We start from the raw sequence: 6,042 nt of genomic DNA on the forward strand, positions 1-6,042 counted from the left end.
TGTCAAGTGTAATTTAAAAAGTTAATCGACTAACTAATTAACTAATTTAAAAGAATATATAAGAACAAAAGAGAGACACGATTGGGGTTTCTCAAGCTGGGGGGTAGTTGCTCAGCGGTGACACATACTCCCTGAACGTGTAGCACCCAGCTGGCCTTCTTCCCATCACTCCCACGGGACTTGGGGAGAGGGCCCTGATGTGACCACGAGGCTCACGCTGTCTGCTGTGCCTTGAGTCATCACGTCCTGTGTCTCTGACCCAAGAGTCTCGTGTCTTCTACCAGCATCTAAGAAACCGTGACAGGCTGCGCTGCTGGCTTGCAAACAGAATGAAATCTTGCTAACAGACGAAAACAGACTTTTTAGAGTTCTTGACAGAAATGAGACTTTTGCAGAAAATAAAAGCGAAGGGGACGGGGGGAGGGGGAAGAAGACATTGTTGGTTAACCCAAAAATCTTTCTGTATCAAGATCTGATCCGGGGAGTGAGGGGCTAAATTTCTTCAAGGCAGGCAGACGCTACAGGATTGAATGGAACCGTGTTCCTCTCCTGTCTGTTTCTCTGATGTCTGCAGAGCACACACCCTGATTCGGCACTCTCAAGCTGTCGGCGGGGAAAAGGCTGTTCTTAAGAGACGGAACTCTTGACACCCCAAATGGATGGACACTACACTTTCTATTTAGAAATGTGCTGGCCACGATCACGAGGCTCATCCATTATATACCATTTCTCTCAACCACACTCTGAAAATTAGCCTGGAGAGCATCAGCAGCTGAGATCGCAAGGCCGAGAGAGGAAGCTGGAAAGAAGCGGGGATGTGTAAATGAACTAATGAACTGATAACCTTGTTCCTGCGGCCTGGAGAGTACAAGGGAAGATGCATGGCTTCGTCTCCTACTCGGGGAAGGGGATCCCATGGGTGACAAATCTTGGCTCACAGTGCTGTCAGTGCCCTATTTATCAGTGCCTTGGATGCTCATGGAGGCCATTTTCCAGATTTATGTGCCTCAAGATCATAGAACCCTCAACCATGAGAGCGATGCCACTAATGAGTTTCTTCTCACTGTAATACTTCGTCCTTCTTCCGAAAACCATAAATTCCACAGATGGTCAAGGGAAATACATGCAGGGAGAGACAGGCTGTTTCTCTTTGCAAACCTCGACCAAGTTACAGAAACAAGTTTCGCCTCTGGCATGGGAGTTTGATTCTAGAAGAAACGAATCATCTCGAGAATTCCTCTTTGGAACACCAGGCGGTCTCAGCTGCAGCTCCCTGGTACCCCCAAGCCAGCCAGTGAGTCCCCAGACTTTGAAGACCCCCCTTGGACTATAACAGCATGAGCAGGGGTAATGGGGCAGCTTCCTGATGCTTCCCATTTCTGTCCCGAGCCCGGTGAGAAGCATGGCTCAATATATTGAAACACGTCTCTGCCGAGGCATCCAGCTCACAATGGTTTAATAAGAAATGTGTATGTTATTGACGATATCATGGGGAGATGAGCAAAAAGAGTTATTTCTCCCCACACTTGTTGGAAATTTAATAGAATTTATCTGTTCTCCCCAGTCCCCAGGTCCCCCCCACCCAACCCTGCTGCCAGCCACATCACACCTCCTCCTTCTCCTCTTAGCTGTGGTCTCTCAAAACGGCTCACCCTTTTCCTGAAACTAGCTCTGTCCCTCAGCTCGCATATAGATCACCAGAACGATTAGAGTCTGGTTCAAAACTGTACGGTGACAGCACAGACTCACCACCAAGCAGACGGACTCTGGAGCCACTGTTCGGCTTGGCCCTGACGCTGTCACTAACGGCTAATAAAATCCCTCTGAATTTCAGCTTCCTCCCCTCACAAAGGCAGACCAGGGTAGTGCCCACCTCATCAGGTGAGAGGTACTGGTGTATACAGTGCTTTGCATGAACGCAGCTTCCAGAAAACACATGATAAACATTATATCTGACTTAAGCAGATGGGGGTCGGGCGGGAGAATGGACCCATGGTTTTTCTACCAAGCTAACCCAAATCTTACTTTGTTATCACACCCGATTTTAACACTAGATTGAGCCAGGAGTATAAAAGGTCCTTTTTTCACCCTAACTATGAAGTAATGGGGTACCTTGCAATGACCAAGTGTCTGTAATGCATTTGGAGTGAACTTGCAATTCGAATAAACAGAACCCGATCGCCTAGCCTTAGAGTGCACCAGAGTTTTCACCGCCACCTCTCTCTAGCCCGAAAAACTTGATGCGAGCCGTGTGGGTGACCCCAGCTCTCTGACCGAGGCGGTCGATGGCTTATCAACGTAAAAATGCAAAGGGATTAAAAGATAGGTCTGTTTTCTTTTAGGAAATAAACACTTGGGAAAGAGACGTTACACTGATGTATCGTCAGTGATTTAAATTAGCAGTCTACAAACATTTTTGATCGTACGTACCATCAACAGGAAAATTTTGAGTGTGCACCCCCAATACGAGGCTATTTTTTATTTATCAATTATATCCATATTTTACGATACAATGCTAACACGTTATGTACTTTATAAAACACACAAATTATTAAAAGATGAGATAAAAGAAAAATATTTTTTGGTAAAAGCCAAGGGTGAATGAATCTGCTCTCATCTTTTTGAAATTCTCGGTTTCATACTTCATGCTAGACCAATTCCAAGGTCTCATTTTGATTTATTTCACTACTTGTTTTAATAAAGTTCCAAAGATAAGTTCCAGAGATAAGGAAGGAATTATTGATTCTACTTAACAAATCATGAAATTTTATTTTCGGTCCCATCCATAAATTTTTGTTGAAATATTCTTGTGCTTACATTGGTATTCACCTCATTCCATGATTTCTTGGCAGAAATACTTTTAAGCCACTTGCTCATTTTTTAAGGATTAAAATGAGAGTTTAACTAAGTATGTTAATTCATAAATCTGCTTACATAGGTTTTGGTCTGCTTTGTTCTCTGTTATAGCTCCAGGCTCTAAATCAGCCAGGCAAAAAGTAGGTCCTCAATATTTGTTAAATAAAAGTTTCGTAATGATTATTTCAGCTTCTACATGGAGAATGGATTTCAATGGATTAGAAACATAAATGAGAAGTAGTAGTAGGCTACTGGTTGTCTGGCCAGAAATTATAGGACTTGGACTACATAGTTCAGATGGATAAAGATGGAAGAATCCAAGCCACATCCTGGAAGAGCCAACGGATTTAGGGATGGATCGAGCAATGAGGAATAAGGCAGAGGGTCACATCAGAGATGGCTGCCAGATTCCGGCTGGAGGAACTGGTTTATCGTGGTGGCCTCTGCTGACATTTGGAAGAGTAGAGAATGAGAGGAGAATTTACATATAATCAATCATGATGGTTTTATTTTTAAAATCTACCTACCCAGCTATTTCTCACCAAAATCTCTACTACCAACCTAGTTCCAACCATCATTGTATTCCACCTGATTTTTACAACAAACTCCTAGTCTTTCTACTTTCATCCTGCCATGCCCCTGCCCCCATAACCTACACAGCACTTACAGACAGCATCTTTACAGTCAGGCTTATTGAGCTCTAACTTACATATAGGAAAATTTACCCTGCTTCAGATGTACCTGCCCACGAGTTTTGACAAACGTACACAGTCGTGTAACTACCATGGCAATCCAGGTGTAGGACGTTCCCATGACTTCAAAAAGCGTCAGTAGGAGGATTTTAATCCAAAAGTCAGATCAAGCCACTAAAAACCAAAGACCCTGTATGGATTTCCCATCCCTCTGGGAATAAAATCCATCACTTACAAAGCCCTGAGTACAACATCTTGACACAGATATTTCTTTGCTCTTGACACCTATGACTTTCATCACACACACACACACACACACACACACACACACACACACACACACACAAAGACACACTCCTCCATCAGGCTTTATCCCTTTATCAGGCTTTATCTTTCTTCTTGCCATTTATTCCTACCCGATATATCTATGCTTATTTATCTGTTTGCTCTTTCTCTCTCCATACCAACCTCCACTAAAATGCAATCACCATATGAACAGGACTTTGTTCATTTAGTCCCCTGCCATATCTCTAGCACCTGAATAGCACCAGGGATGTGGCAGACATTCAACAAATATTTGAATGGAAACATGGACAGGTGGGCAGATGAATGGATGAATGAATGGTTGGATGGATGTACAAATGGATGAACTGAGTGGAAGCGACAGAGCAATCATCTGCCTTGTTCATCAACGAGGCTGAATGAGCTCCTCCACACTCTTCAATCCAGTGGCAAGGTCATGTGACCACTTTGAAACTCGGGCTGCTGACAGTAACCCTTCAGTATTATTAAGACACATCCAGGATACAGATGGGTAACATGCTATCTAAACTTAGTATCTTCACTGTGGGAGAAAAAAAAGCTTCAACTTCACACTTGTCTACAGTACCAGATACTGTAGCTATGGGAAAAAATTATCTTTAACACTAAATGTGCTTACACTTCATTTATCTGCTCTTCGCGGTCACCTCTTTGCTTTTGAATCTATCTTCTTTTAATATGGTACTATCTGGAATTTGCACCTCCAAAACAAACGGGCTCCTTTTCCCCAAACTGCCTTAATGAGGCTCATTCTATTGAATATTTTGGAATAGCTTCCATAGCAGTCTGCTGAATTAGGTCATGTGGTCTAGTTAGCATTCAGCATTTCACCGATTATGTCTTTTTATTTTCCCCAGCATTATTTTTGTTGAGCTCTTAAGAAAGACATTCTGTTGGCAAAGGGCCCTTAGCTGACTATAATTACCAAATCTCCCCACCAAGTGCCCCTCTGAGCAAATATGTTCCATTCTATGGTCATTATTATCAGCCAGGTTTATTATTTCTATTCAGGATCCTGTAAAGTTGGACAGATTTATTATTTAGACGAACTGGCCAATGCTCAATCATTTTAAGGAAGGAAAAATACAGGGTTTGTTTTTTTTTCCAAATAAAACTTAAACAATATGACTACGGACACCTAAGAAAGATTGAACATTTTTGGAAAAACCGACAGCCTGAATCGGGTTCCTAGATATATCCAGATAATTAAGGCAATGTCTCTAAAAAGAAAAATCTAGTGATTTATTTGGCATTTCTCTATCAGAAGAGGATGCTGGATTTTCTATTTCATATTGAAATACAAAAAGGAGGAAGTTGAGGAGGAGAAGGAAAACAGTAACCTCTCATTTTAAAATAAAATGTAAATAAGGTCCAGAGCACCCCTTAAAATATCATTTAAAAATCTACTGCTAAGAATTTACTCTTCAGATACATGTATCCAAATTCCCAAAGATAGTCCGACATGCATTTATTCAAAGATGTCCATTGCAAAATTATTTGTAATAGCAGACCACTTAAACCACGTAAATGTCCGTCAATAGACTAGAGAAATAAAATCTGGTACGCTCAAACAACATAGCTGAAAAATAGAATGAAATGATTTCTAAGTGCTAATAGGAAAAGATACCCTATATACTATTAAGTACAATCAAGCAAGGTGAAGTTCAAACTGCAAAGTGTAAGTGCTACTAGCTTCGTATTCTATATCCGGAGTGACTTCAGAACCCAGCTCCCACTTACTGGTTGTGTGACCTGGGGCAAGTGTTTTAATCTGTTTCTGACTCAGCTTCTTTTCTGTAAAATAAAGATAATATTATCTGCCTCTAAAAGTATTTGTTGGGATTAAATGAGTTAATACATGTAAAGCACTTGAACATGGGCTTAATAAATGCTAAACATACTGAAAATACCTTTCACATCTAAAGATGGAATAAAGACATTTTCAGATAGACAAAAGCAGAAAGGATTCATCACCAGCAGACCCACGCTACAAGGCATGCTAAAGAAAGTCCCTTCAGGCAGAAGGAAAATGATGCCTGGTAGAAATTTCAATCTACAGAAAAGAAACAAAGCACTGGAAGTATAAGTAAATAGATAAGATTTTTTCTTATTATTTAAATATCTTTAAAAGAGACTATTTGAACAAAAATAAAATCATCATCATATTTATTAT

This window comes from Pteropus vampyrus, unplaced genomic scaffold (genome assembly GCF_000151845.1).
Source record: "Pteropus vampyrus isolate Shadow unplaced genomic scaffold, Pvam_2.0 Scaffold117, whole genome shotgun sequence".
In the NCBI taxonomy this organism is placed as follows: Eukaryota; Metazoa; Chordata; class Mammalia; order Chiroptera; family Pteropodidae; genus Pteropus; species Pteropus vampyrus.